At 47.5% G+C, this 14676-nt stretch overlaps 1 protein-coding gene across 37 annotated transcripts in view; it reads left to right on the plus strand.

Annotated features, from left to right (window-relative positions):
• The window catches only part of AFF1 (ALF transcription elongation factor 1), a 165528-nt gene that overhangs the window by 115357 nt on the left and 35495 nt on the right, over positions 1-14676 (plus strand). For 32 of the 37 annotated variants that reach the window (XM_080616583.1, XM_080616584.1, XM_080616585.1 and 29 more), the window contains 3 exons: positions 2376-2484; positions 3041-3934; positions 4158-10022. The gene's annotated coding sequence lies outside the window, so the exon portion shown is untranslated. Of the gene's footprint in view, positions 1-2375; positions 2485-3040; positions 3935-4157; positions 10023-14551; positions 14593-14676 lie in introns of those variants that run through there. The other 5 variants (XM_080616604.1, XM_080616603.1, XM_080616578.1 and 2 more) reach the window with 4 other exon arrangements.

Raw genomic sequence — 14676 nt, forward strand, 5'->3', positions numbered from 1 at the left:
TCGTCTGTAGTGGACACTGTTTCGCTCTCTGGACTTTGCTTGAGTTCCATATATTATTGTTAGTAATATTCACTTCCTTCGACTCCCAAGGCCATTGTTCCCCCATATTCGTACCCCCACAAACATAACAATTACTTATATGGAGTACTTTTGCTATATTTTCTGCCAAGTTCTCAAACAGATTTCTGGCAACTGTGGGAATTTCATATTTGGCCCCAGTTTCCATTTTGTGCCCAAGCGGCTGGCCCATAGGTTTTTATTATCCGCTCTGGGGGCCATTCATCCTCTCCTCATCTTTGGGATCCTCTGATTATCGATTATTTGTTTCTTTTTAAATTTTCATGTACTGGTACTCCCAAATCATGGCCTTCCTGGACCGGTAGTAAGAGAAACCCAGGTTGTATTATTCCCAGAGTCATATCCATCCGAAATACCCCAGTGCCCTGCTTTAGTAAAACATATCCGTTCTTCTCCTCATGGACAACCTATTCTCAATCTTATTCCCCTTTTTCCCAAATTTTTAGCTACCTGAAATTCCTGTTTTCCCATGGTGCAGGTTTCCAGTTTTCTTGAATCGTAACAGACCTTATTTATATGTGTGTGTGTAATGAGGTAATTACCCTGTATGCCTCTAATATAGATGTTTTATCAGCACTTATTGCAGGATATTGCCTGCATTCCCAAAGGGAAATACCATAAGAGGACTAAAAGAGGTCCAGTATGACTTATACCCCCGCCTCCCATGCCTGTGAGGTTCCTACCAACAGCAGGTATATGTGATCTTCACGACGGCGAGTACAGACGTCAGTCTGGTCTTGCCCTCTATTATCCTTCATTTATTTAGGTGCTTTACAGTAAGTTTTTCAACTTTCGGGGCAAATTTCCTCTTGACACTTTTCCACAATGTTTTCCACTCTCCTTCCGGTATAGTCCAATGTTCAGGGATAAACCTCATTTTTCCACACACAAGAGTAATAACAGAGGCCCACTACATCCTTGCTGCGGAAGCTGCATAAACGGAAGTTTGCCATCAGACAGCATAGTTTTCCATAGCTCACCTTGTGTCAGGAAACCACTTCTGCAGTAATTGGACCTCTTGATGAACTGTTTCAGGAACGCCGGTCCTCTAGCTCGACTTTCAGTAGGTGCTCATTGGTGTGGGATTTGAGAAGATGTCAGTGGTGGGGAAGGCAAGGCTCTTCCCTTCCAAACTGGGACGCTCGAGAAGTTGAGCGTACTAAGAAGAATACAGGAATTGCATGTGTGCAGTAGAGTGTGCAGTAGGGTAGAAAGAGGAGGGAGGAGAGAAAAATATGCGTCCACATAGCGTGCTTGCGAGTAGAAATAGGAGAGGAGGCCAATACCTGCATCCACATACTGTGCCTCCATGCTGCTGCTTGACAAATGTCCATAAATATTCCCATATTTTGCAGCAGTATTTCACAGAGGTGGTGTAGTTTAAAGGATCTGGCTTCCCATGAAGTTATTCTGCTGTGCATGTGACACAGCTTTATTGCTGTTTTGATGTGGGGCTGGTGGAATTGAGTGTATGCATATGTGGTTGAGGAGGAACAGGGGCATTTGACCTGGTGCTTTCCAAATTTCTGAGACCACCACTTTAAATACATTTGCATGATTGCTTTAAACGCAACTGCACAGTTTGGCAGGTAAGCAGCTTTCTGACTGCCCATTTAAAGTAAAGACTAAGTTTCCAAGCCTGTTTATAAAGCTGGCAAAGTTCCATCTCTGAAAGCGGCAACACCTTCCAAATAGGAGATTCCTTTTTGCTCTCAGGTGAAGAGTCACACAGAATCACAGAATCCTGAGGGTTGGAAGGGACCTCTGGAGATCATCTAGCCCACCCGCCCTGGCAAGGCAGGGCCACCTAGAGCAGATTACACAGGAACGTGCCCAGGCAGGATCTGAATGTCTCCAGAGAGGGGGACACCACTACTCTCCTGGGCAGCTTGTTCCAGTGCTCTGCCACCCTCAATGTAAAGAAGTTCTTCCTCACGTGGAGGTGAAACTTGTTGTGTTTTAGTTTATGGCCATTGGTCCTCGTCCTGTCGTTGGGCACCACTGAGAAGAGTCTGGAAGCAGTGTTTCACAATTCCATGGATGGCTAGTTTTTCCCTTCCCACCTTTCTTGATGTATGCTGTCAAGAGTAGAAACTGCTGAGAAGGATGGCTGCGGTACCTTGTATGTATTATATTACCATGCGGTAACATGACATAACTGATTTGTCAACTCTAAGCATCCTGTTCAAAATGGCTTTCATGCTGGACGTACACTGTTGTCTGGAAAGCACAGTAGGTACTTGTTGATAACAGTGGTGTAAAGTGTTAACCGTCCTTTCTTTCTCTCTTTCCTGAAGCTTATACAATGAGGTCAGAAACCTGCTGCGTGCTAGAGAGAGAGGGGAGGCTCTGCAGGAGAAAACCAAGCTCCCTGAGAAGCCTCCGCTCTTTGCAGCACCCTATAAGGTAATGGTGGGGGGTGTGGTGGAGGGAGAGGAGGAAAGGTGGCTGGAGTTTTAAGAGCAGAGCTGTGGCTTCTGCCTATGGTGTAGCAGACTAGAGTATGATGCGCGCAGAACCAGCATCTTCCCATCTGCTTAACTTAAACTCATGCGAGTATGTGTTTAAAGCTCTGAAGATGGTGCAAGCGCAGTAAGGTCTTTGGGCTGGGCAGATTCATTTGGGGGCTACTTCCTGTAGTTTGGGAGTTTGAGGGGAGTGCCCCTAAGAGCAGCTTGGCTGCCTGTCTGTGTGCAGCTGTGGTGGAAACAAACGGGTCTGATGTTAGTGTTCCTAAAGACTGCAGGCCCAGGTACAAGTTTGGCTCAGAAGAACTGAGTAGAGCATTCCCACTTGCTTTGGAGGGACTGCACCGCAGGATCAAGAGGAGCTTGCATAACTGTGCTTGTGGTGATACATGGTGATGAAATTAAGATCCTGAAGAATCTCCCTTACGGAGCTGAATCTCTTGAAGTTGAGGGTCCAAGCTTTTTCCATTTCTGCCTCTGTTCTTTTGTTGCAGACTAATAAAGGAGATGACTTGTCAAACCAAATTCGGAACGTGCTGGGCAACTACGAGGATGTCATGGGACTCATCAACTCCCAAAACCAGAGGAATTTCCTAGGGCTTCACAAAGTTCTGCCACCGGTCTCACCTGAAGCACCTCATTTCCCGCAGTTCTTTGATGAAAATACCAGCCTTATATCATCACCTTCATTCCATGACACAACCATGACACCCACTACGGCTGTAAGTGCTCCTTCTGCTCACCACTCAACTGCCTATGAAACGGTACAATCGAGAACAAAACCAGATTCAGGTTTGCACGTCCAGAGTGGCAGCTCATCCAATGGTCAGAGCCACAGTCGCGAAGGCAGTCATGGTGGCAAGGAAAGTCTTCATCACAAGGGAAATGACAGGCGTGTGGCTGGTGAAGGTCGTGCTGATGATCTGGGCTACTGCGTTTTCTCATTTTCTTCATTTCTGACACCTTTGCCTCCTCCACTGGAACCTCTGTCACCTCTACGTTCCCACCTGCACGTCAGTTCAAAGTCAGAAAAGAGCAGCAAAAGCCAGGAGTTGCCCTACAGTCAAACAAAATCATTTCAGGACCTAGTGACAGGATCAGAGGAAGAGGAAAGTCAGGACAGCTCAGACATTAACCTGAGCAGCAACACTCGGCCTTCCTCTCAGACTTTTCCCATAGCTTTGCCATCAAACACCAGTGCGATGCAGCAGAAACCAACTGCCTATGTCAGACCAATGGATGGCCAAGACCAGGCACCAGAGGAATCGCCATATCTCAAACCTCTCCTGGAGGAATACCATAGAGAGCCCTTTGAAAAGATCTCAGATTTCAAGGTGGATGCCAGAGCCAAGCTATCCAAATCAGAAATCCCTTCTGAGCCCATAAAGGTGAGTGCCATTGTGGGGGGGGGCTCTGTTGCTGGCAGGGTAAGCTCAGCTATGGGAGAGCAGGTCACCAGAGGGCAGAGACTACGAGAAGCACTGATGGCTGTGCACACGTTATCATTTTTAGAAGGTGTATTTTGAGATTGCCTTTTGCCGGTACATCTGAGGGAGATACCTGGATGGTGAAAATGCATCACTTGACGTGATTCTGTGTCTTTTTTTTCAGTGAGGCTGCAGCAGGCCTTATGGTTAGAGAGATTGCTTCTGTTGCTATGATTTTTGTTTTGCCTGTAAAGCTGGTTGAAGAGAAGAAGGGGGAAATGATACGCTGAGAAGGTCAAGGGGTGATGTACCTACAGTTAGTGCATGCAGAGCGTCAGGACTCGGTCTGAGTGCTGGTGAGTAGAAGTCCCATATCTTCACTGAGTACTGGGACAGCTGACTGTGCAGTGAGTTCTGTGGTCACCTGGTGGGTTGAAGGTTTTTGGGCTTTTTGGGGTTTTGGGTAGTTGTCTGTGAACACCACAGGGTTCTCCTAAGTAAGTTTGCAAGATGTAACTGTAGACCCTCAGGAAAGCATCAATGTAAACAAAAAAGATCCTGAAGCTTTCTACCAGATGGACTTAGCCTTGGGCAGCATGACACCATTCTGCTTCCCGCTCCATCGAATGCTCTTTGAGCAATTTCTTGAAGCAAATTTAGTGCCAAAGTAGAATTCTACATCATAAACAAGATCCTGAAAGCCCTCTAACATTCTGCATTCAGGGAAAGACTGCAGGCTCTTTCTTGTCCCCCAACTATGAGCAAAAGGAGCAGAACTCGTTTGTGTTTGTTGTAAGCAGAAGGCATCCTGGGCAGCAAGCTGGAGCATATCTGCGTTCTAGTCACTACACTTGTCCTTGCTCTGTCAAGGACTGAGACCTAAGGCAGCTGGGTAAGGAGAGTGGTGGAGGTAGCTTTGAGATTGTATTTTGCCTTTGTAATAGAAAGGGAGAGTGTGGGTGCCATCTGGGTTTTGTGGAAGAGGGTATGGATCAGCTGCAAACGGCTGTAGGCAATTTCTTGTGGAAAATGAGAGGAAAGGGGCAGAATGACATTGATGAGAAGTTGTGAAAATCCTTTAATGCTGAGAGACTTCATTTGCTTCAAAGTAGGCTTGGCAGTGCACATCCTACCGCTACATAACTTTTTTTTTGGTGAAAGCAGTTGATTCGAGAACCAAAGTGTATCCTTTGTACTCGCTTGTATTGTTAACAGGTACCTTAATGCACAGGATTAAAAACAAACAAGTAAAAGACACAAACTAAACCCAACCAAACAGTAGCTATGCTCGGTTTGGATCTAAGTGACTAGCATTCAGTTGCAAAATGCCGTTTGGTTTTAATAGCCTGATGCCTGCTGACCTGCAGCAATGCATAAACCCTCAAATGGTTAAATCACTTTAGGAAGTAAAGCTAGAGCTTCTGAGAAACTTGGAACCTCAGAAGTGTGTACCCCATCATTTGAATCTCCCAACTTGTGCTGCATATTTATGTAATTATGGCACTCGGTGGTTTTCAAACAGCTTTGCTATAGTGGATGTATCACTTCTGCGTATATACGTACTAGTCTTAAAACCATTCCTACTAATGGTCGTATGAAGTTTTGCAGATGACTTTGCTGCATGATATCATGCTCTTTTTCTTTAGAAAAGTATTAGAAATCAGTAGCTTTCTACTGAGCTGCCTGAGCTCTTTTCCCCTCCAGCCCCTAGAATAATATCAAAGCTGTGATTTGTCCTCCTGCCCTGCTCCTTTCCTGTGATTATTTTACATTAACAAAAATTCCTCTGTAAATTCAGTTGTGTCAGCAGAGCACAGATTTATTTTATTTATTCAGCTGACAGATCTTCTCAACAAGAATCTCCTGTGACATGAATTTTCTTTAGCTCTGCTACTTGTCCAGCTTTATCTGGACCAGTTAGAGTGAGCAGGTTTTTTTCCCTGGAGTAGGCAAGGAGTCAGCTATTCAAAGTACTGTGAAAAGTACCTAGCCAATTGACAATGTGGTATTAGAAATGAGAAGATACCTGAAATCATGGCTTACTGCTCTCACTCAAATGCTTTTCATACCTTCACACCAGTTTAGGCTGGGAACCCGGGTTAGGTGGAAGGAGGCTGGGCAGTATTGTGTCCCCAGTCAGTACAGGCAGCAAAACGGTTACTTGGGCTTTCAAGCTGGAAACGATGGTGCAGTTTTGATTCCGAGTTCAGGGCTGTTTGATGCATCTCAAGTCTCCTGTAGGAAGTGCTGTACTGAAGATGAACTGCTCCATCAGCAAGCACAGGTTCAGCTGCACCAAAATGAAATCATCCAGGCAGTATGCTTTGGTTCACGATCTCATGACCGTGGCTCTTTGAGGAAAATGCAGAGGAATGTGGAGTTGTGTGTGGGGAGATTGAAAAGGAGGCAGCTGAACACACTGCGCAAGGCACGTTACACTCATCTCCCATGGAACAGGCTGGAAGCTTGCTTTGGTTTGTGCACAGGGGATGGAGAGAAAGACCTAGAATTCTTGTTAATTTCTATGACTTTCGATGCGGTATCCTTTTTGTGAAATAACAGCATTCCACTATTTATGCGTGCAGAGCCTCCCCCAGGAGACCAGTCCATCACCCAGCAGCGCTGGTACCTGGAATAACTTTCTCTTCTTAAGAACCTGCAACTTCTTTTTCTTACTATCATTCTTATTCTTATTTCTATTATTATTATTTATTTCTTGTTTTTTTTTCTCCCCTTGGGGTTTTGTTTGGTTTTTTGCACTTTCTAAGTCTCAGCCTCTCTTTATTGAATTATTAGATAGTTCAGGTGTTGAACTGTTCAATTGTCAGCTACAAAGCACCTGCAAAGGAACAGGAATCATCGTGGGATAGATCTGGATACACTGGAAAAACTTTAAACTGTTTTTAGGAGGAAAGGCACAGCGTTGATGGCACCTTCCTTTAAAAAGACAAAGTGCAATGAATTGTCTGAATGGCTCAGTGTATTGATGGTCTACAAACATTTCTATGATGAATAACCAGCAGAACAATAATTATGCATGAGGAAGTGCCGTCAAGGAGGAAATCTTCCTGCAGAGGTTATTATGCAGCATCCCTCAGTTTGCAACAGCTGTCTGCCCAGAAGACATCTGAGAGAACTGTTATTGCAAGCACAGGTGCAGTCTTTGGTGTCTTTACCTCTGCATTGGCAAGTAACAGCCTCATCAGCGCCAGGCAGCGTTATGTTATAATAAAAGCCACAAAAATTACTGCCTTGCCTGTTTCCAACCTCAGCCTTTTGCATTTGTCAGCCACCCGCTGTCCTGAGAACTGGGGGGAAGCCACTGCCTTCAGCGCTGCAAGTTCACTCGAGTCATCGCTGCTTTGTTCCTCCTTGCCACGCACACATGCTCTTAGCACTTGAACTGTGTTACTTAGGGTCTTGTTTGGTTTAAACCTTGTAAGCCAAACACAGTTGGGGTGGCCAAATGACCAAGTGTGGTTGGAAACAGCTCTGCCTCTGCTGTGGTGAAGGGACATCACTGACACTGAGGACTCCTTGTCCTGTTGCTTTTTGCCATTTTGGTGGGTGGGGGTACTTGGCTTGTACTGGATCGCTGTGATTGTTTGGACACTGTTCTGGGTGCGAGAGCTTACATGGGGAGGAATCACTTCTCTCTAAGGAGGGACTGAGTGGTTGAATGTGGAACATAAGACAAATTCTGTGTTTGGGAATTTGCCTGTAACCGTTGTTGGTGTCAGTGAGTCTCTAAAGGCAGGATTTGGTACCCAAGTAGGACATCCTTCATGTGGGAGGTAACTCGCGTGCTCTTTCTCAACCAAACTATAGGATGGGCCCAGCAACTCCAGGAATTTGTCAGGGGAACACCAAAGGGAATAATGAGCTGTTTGCAAGCAGTTTTTCCTTGTTGGGGGCTGCATTTTGAAAATGTGATTTTGCAGGTGACAGTAACTGTGAGGGCAGCATCTGCGGCACTTGTGCGTTCAGCAGGGGGACACCATTCTCTGCCCAAAGATTTCCTGTTGTGTGACGGCAGCATCCTGCTCTCCTCGTATCTCACAGTGTGCCTTAGCCCTTTGGTCCCCTCTCGCATCCCTTGCCCTGTCTCGGACAGAGCTGTGGGAGTCGTGAAGAGCATGGTGCCCTAAAATAACTGTACATACAGGAAAGGATGAGCTCCCTTTTCCACATGATTTCAGGATGGAGGAACAGGTCTGCGTGTGTGCAGCGGTATTTTGTAAGTTACCTGCTAGTAGTTTGGGTGGTCACAAAAGTGGAGAGCAAAAGGTCTGCGTTTCCAAAAGTAGTTTCTGTAGAAATGGCCTCTGCCATCGGGAAGCCTGGAGTCCTCTCGCTGGATCAGGATCCTGGCTGGGTCTTCCTGTACCTTCACGGGACTGTCCTGGTGTGTTCACTTTATTACAGGCCTTAGTGCATTTCAGGGATAAGCTGTCCTAACCAGTGGAAGGAAGGTCCATGTCCCCCCCTCGCTCTTTTACCTATCAAACTTCACTTGCGCTCCTTCTCCCTGGACTGCCCTGGGTGAGCCAGGGACAGAGAGGGGCTCAGCATTAACTGTTTTGCCCTCAGGAAGCATGGGGATGGCCAGCCAGCCTGAAGGCTTGACATGCACTTTGGAGCTCGATTCCATCCTAGGGGGTCTATGCCGCCTTCTGACTTTGTCTTCAAAGCAATTTAGCAGTTTTTAGGATCCCCAGCTGAGGAGGAGGAAGGAAGGAAGAAAGCTTTATTGAATCTGAAAACCTGTGTGGGAGTCTGCCAGAACCTTAGCAGAGTGTTAGTTACGGGTCAGCACAAGGTGAAGCAGGGACACAGGTCCCCTCGGGCCTGTAATTTTGCGTACACCCCTCTCTCTCCCTGCTGCCAGACCGTGTTCCCATTGGAGAGCCACTTGCCCACCGCAGGGGAACCGCCTGCTGCAACCTGTGGGTGCACCAGGTCCTGTCCTGGCCGGCCCTTTAGGCACTTTGCTGCCCAGATGGTGATCATCTGTTGCCCTGGAAAGCTCATGCAAGTGCATTGTGTGAGCAGAGTCAGCAAGAAGACACCTGGTGAAGGCAGATGTGCCGGCATTTGCCTCTTTACAACTGGGAAAGGGCACGTGTGCTCTGCTGCCGTGTGGCAGTGGTCATGCAAGGACTGCTCCCACTGCCAGGGCAAACACCCCTGGGATTGGAGGCAATGGGGTCATGGGCAGTTCATGTCACAGGTATGCAGGGCGGTATTTGGGGGCTTTGGTTTCAAAAGCAATCTGAGGAAGCATCAGCACCAAGCTACATAGGAAGCTGTGCTTTGTTCCAGGCCATGGAGGAGACTGTTTACATAATGTTTTCAAAGCTATCATGATTCAACCTCGAGCCACGTCAGAGGCCTGTGAAGGGTTAGGCAAGATGCTCATCATTTTCACTGGGGCCTGTATCAGGTCTTAACAAGTGTGAAGGAAGGAATGAATGAATAAAACCAAAACACGTAATAGTGGAGGAAATAACATTTGCCATTGAGGAACAAAATCATGAATCCAAGGGAAACAGGTGATGGTGAAGTCCCGTAAGGAAAGGAGGCAGCTCTGGTAGCAAAGCGAGATCGTTTCCATGCCCTATTTATTTAGAAGAAATAATGCATGTGTTGAAATTGTCAAATATTCTATTTTTAAGATGCCATTTATTTAAGAGTTGAGAACCCCACAGCAATCTCGTCTGTAAATGAAGGTCGAAGTCTGACTGCGATGTCCTTGGTTTTGTTTTGTCCTCTCCCTTCCCTCTCGGTTCCCATTATCAATCTGTACATCTTAAACTTATTTTGGGGACTGGTGCCCCTCTTGTAAATGATGTTTTCTGCCCTGTGTGTGATGGAGTTTCTGAGATGGTCGATTCATCCATGTGGGGAAATAAACAATAAAGGAAGTAGCTTGCTTGTTATGAGTTGCTGTAAGCGTCTTCATGCCTCTTGGAGAGAAGTTGCAGTTTGCCTTTTCTCTCTGAATGGTCTTAGTGTTTCCCTTCTGATGATGTTTAAGTATGAATTTATGTACAAGAAGTCTCCGTTTCAGTTGCTGCCCTGTTTGTCACCCCTTGCCCTTTCCTTTAGGAACAAGAATGTGTGCAGGCCTAGGTGCTCAGAGTGGCAGGAGGGTCACGATTCAAGGCATCAGCCTCTTATCCTCCTGAAATGGACTCAGGGAAGACTGTGCAGGAGTCAGCCTCTGGCAGCCACCGGAGCCTGGCTCTGAGCACTCGCTGATAGGGAAATCCCATTCCTTCAGGGAATCCCACAGGGTTCCATGCCCCGTGGTAACTCTGCTTCTCGTGGGTTGTGTGAGGTGAGCTCTTTGCAATGGCCTTAACAGTTCTTGTGTGGGGCTTTTCCCATTATTTTGTTTTATGTTGGGCAGTGTGACTGTGCCTTGGAAGAATGATCTCTGCACGTCTCTATGCACTATGGTGATACAATGCGTGCATTATTCAGGTCCTTTCTGCATCAGACACTGCGCCAAGGATGTTTGCTAACAATGGATGTGGTTTTCTAACACAGCCTGTAAACTGCAGAGGATACTGAAGCCTGTTTGTAATACCCACCAGACAGGTTGCTGTTACAGATGTTGTGTATCAAATGTACGCTTTTGGGGGGTTCAGTGCACTTTTTTGCTGCACACGTAAAGCCCCAGTGGCAAAACTGGTATTGAAGAAAGAGTAAAGGAAAGAAATATCTCATTAGTAAAAAAAACCCCAGGTGTGAAACGTCCCCACGTGAGCATTTGGTGGGAATTTTAGTTACAGACTTAGACAGGAGAAGCTTGGTGGTGCCTTTGCTCAGGCAAGGTGGGACTGGGACTCAGTTCCCTGCCATCAATCAGTGTTTCAAGTGGCTGACAGCAGATCTGCCCCAGGCCGGTTGCAAGATGCATGGAAGGTAAGAAGAGGAGCGCAGGAAGGGAGCTCGTGGTTGTGGCCGTACATGTGTGGATTGGGTTCTGGTTCCGGTGGGGAGCAAGGGTGAGTTGAACACAAGCTGCCCTCTCTGCTGGCCAGGGTGCAGCTGCACCTGTGTCACTCACATCCTCTGTTCCATCATTTCCCTACCCCTCACACCCCAAAAGGTTTGTTTCCTACAATCCTTGCTTGGGGCTAAAGCAAGGAGGGTTCATTTTGGAGGTGGGATGGAGATGGGGAGTGGAAGAGGAGGGATGCAGCAGGAGGAGGAGGTGTGACGTGCCAGCAGGGAGGTCATCTCAAAGCCAGGGAGGGCAAAGGGGGAGCAGGAGGCCGTGGGGCTGCAGCAAGCGTCCATGGCCCTGCTCAGCTTTCTGCCCAAGGCAGTGGCCCCATCCCCAGATAAAGCAGACAAAAATATGTTGGGGTTGCTTTGCCATCACCTTTTATTTGTTCGTTTGTTTGTTGTTGCTGCCAGAGCCAGAAAAGAATTGCAGATCTCAGTGTCATCTCTTGGCTAGAAGTGCTTTATTTGCTGCCAGCTCCCGTCGAGAGAACATGCAAAGGTTCAGATAACAAATACAGATGTGGTAACAGCAGCCAGCAAAAAATTTAGGTGGAGCATCTGGAATAAAGTACTTGGGTTTGCAAAACTCTGCAGTGCAGCAGTGCTGAGAACAGCTCTGGAAGCAGCTTCAGCCTAATTCAAGACAGAAAGCCCCATTTAATGGTGGGAGCCATCTGGAGTCCCCAGCCACAATCATACCTTACTGTTAACCTTCAAGGGGGCTTGTGAGAATTTGGCTGTGCTTTCACAGCTTTGAATACTTCTTAATGTTGCTCTTCCCCAAAGGCATCTCATTGCTAACAGAGCCATGCTTGCAGCACAGCTGTTCGGATTAGACAAATCACTGCCTGGCTGGGATCAATGTCACCCCCTGCTTCCCTGCAGCAGCCTGTCGGCGATGGCCTGTTAGTTACCATGCATGAGCACGGTGGGCACAGTCCCCTGCGAAGGCTGCGTTATGTGCAGGGCTGGATCCCCCTCTGCAGGCGACATTTCAGCGAGCTCATTTTCTCCCAGCTGGTGTTTCACCAGGAGGAGCCTGCACTCTTTCTGACGGAACTAACAGTGCATGCACACGTTTGGTTTCCGTTCTAAACTATGCAGGTGGTTCGTTGTTGTTTAAGCCCAGTTGGCAACTCAGCCACGCAGCCGCTCACTCACTCCCCCTCTTTCTCCCCCCGGCTCCCGGAGGGATGGGGAGGAGAATCGGAAGGATGTAACTCCCATGAGTTGAGATAAGAGCAGTCCAGTAACTAAGGTATAACACAAACCACTGCTGCTACCACCAATAATAATAATGATAAGGGGAATAACAAGGGAAGAGAACACAACTGCTCACCACCTGCCGACCGATACCCAGCCCAACCCGAGCAGTGACCTAGCCCTTTTGGGTAACTGCCCCCAGTTTATATACTGGGCATGATGTGCTGTGGTATGGAATACCTCTTTGGTTAGTTTGGGTCAGGTGTCCTGTCTCTGCTTCCTCCCAGCTTCCCCTCCTCCCTGGCAGAGCATGAGACTCACAAAGTCCTTGGTCAGAGTAAACATTACTGAGCAGCAACTAAAACCATCGGTGTTATCAGCGCTGTTCCCAGGCTGAAAGTCAAAACCACAGCACTGCACCAGCTACTAAGAAGGAAAATGACTGCTACTGCTGAACCCAGGACACACGTGCATCACCTTCTGGGATCTTTGTCCACATCTGAACACTGCAGCAGGATGTTTAATCCTAATAGAGCCGTGCTTGCTTTGCCTTTGGCTAGGTGGCACAGCAGGTGATGCACTGCCCTTGGCAGCGGTGTGGTTTGGGAGGAACTGGGGAGCCACACTTGGAGTCCCGAGGTGAGGAGCAGTTTGTGCATGAAGGCTGCTGTGGGGCAGCAGGAAATGGAGCGGGCACGTCCCAGAAGCTGGGGCAGCAGTGGGACTCTGAAGTACTGGCACCTGGAGATACATGGCCAAGGGGGCTAGCGAGGAGTGGTCCGGAGCCTGGTCTCACTCCCACTGGGAAGCCCATCACGTGGTTCAAATTGGCAGGCTGGAAGCTTTGATGTGATTAACCGTGGCCACATTTGATTCTTCCAAAATGCTTTTTACCTCTGTTTAATGGATGTATTGATGGACATCTTTGGGTCTATGATTTTTATGGGTCTGGTCAAGACTTTTAGATGCAGAAAGAACATCATTAACAGAAGCAATAACAATGTCTGCTGATCTAGTTGAATGTCCCTGCTCATTGCAGGGGGTTGGACTAGATGAACTTTGAAGGTCCCTTCCAACCCAAACTGTTCTATGATTCTATTCCACGTTAGGATGTGCATCACGTTGAGGTGCAAGGATTTCATGACCTTGAATGTTTAAAGTCTTCGCTATTAGAAATCCCAAGTTTAAATTAGAAGACGTGGTGGGAGTTCAAGTCTGCTGCCCCTGGGGGGCTGCCTCACCACGAGGAACCAGTGTTGCAATGTTCCCTCAGCCTGAGTGGTGCGTGTTACTTCTTTATCATCATCCTATTGCCAGTACTGGAGGAATTAAAATGAGTTTGCTGGTGTTAAATCACAGCTAAGTCATTACAGTTGGTTGCCACAGTAATCCTATATACTTTGTTACTTTGACATCATTATCACATTTCCAGCAATAGTGTTTCCAACAACAGTTCTGCACAAAGTATTTGTAGTTCTGGTGCCATCTAAGATTAATAATGTGGACACCACTCTGCTGCCAACAGGGCTGTTCCTTGTAAACCTGTCTGCAGTCTTCCTGCCAGCCCTTAGTGACGTGCCACTGGAAGCCTGAGCACAGCTGATGTCGGGGGTGGAGGGGATGCAGACTGAAATGTCTTTCAATCGTGATCACTTTTAGTGCTATTTGCCTTCCAGCTACAGGGCCAACAGCAGAGCTTCTCCCACCAGTACAGAATCCCAGTGCGTTTGCTCTAGCCTCATTTCACGGCTGAACACACAGCCGTGAAAACTCTCCCTCTGACAGCAATCACCGTGCAGGCATCAGTGCGACCCAGATGTGTGCGAGTTACAGGCTGCACGCATGGGTGCTGGCACTTCCCCACCGGGCAGAGGAATGGATCAGCGGGCAAGCAGCGCTGGCTTTCACAGCCAGTGTTACTTTGTGGAAAACTTGACTTTATTTTTTCTGAAGGTTTCTCCTTAGGCAGAACATCCACAGCAGAACCTGTTCAGTTCTGTAGAGGGTACCTGGACCTTTTCTTACCGCCCCTCTTAGTCAGATCAAGAGCCACAAGGGTGACCAGTCCTTGCACAGGGGCAGGGCAGGAGCAGGGTAGTACAGTTTGCAGCTGTAACACAGGATTTTCCCTGCTAACAAAGGCTTCCGATTGGGAATTACAGAATCACAGAATGGTTTGGGCTAGAAAGGACCTTACGGATCATCCAGTTCCAAACCCCTGCCACAGGCAGGGACACCTTCCACTAGGTAAAAATACTCAGTGGTGTAATGTATCCCTGCAACAGCACGCTCCGATTGCACTATAAACAAGGTGCTTTGAAGTAAAAACAATTTATTGCAATGGTTCTTTATTTACAGTACCGTTCGCTTTGCCCCTGGGCACTACCAAAGTGCAAGCCACATGAAACAGAGAAGCTGAATGACAGTAACTCAACAGCAAAACATGCCTGTGCCTTGTGCTCTTGCTGTCCTGCCTCTGTCCT

This window comes from Psittacula echo (genome assembly GCF_963264785.1).
Source record: "Psittacula echo genome assembly, chromosome: 1".
Taxonomy (NCBI): domain Eukaryota; kingdom Metazoa; phylum Chordata; class Aves; order Psittaciformes; family Psittacidae; genus Psittacula; species Psittacula echo.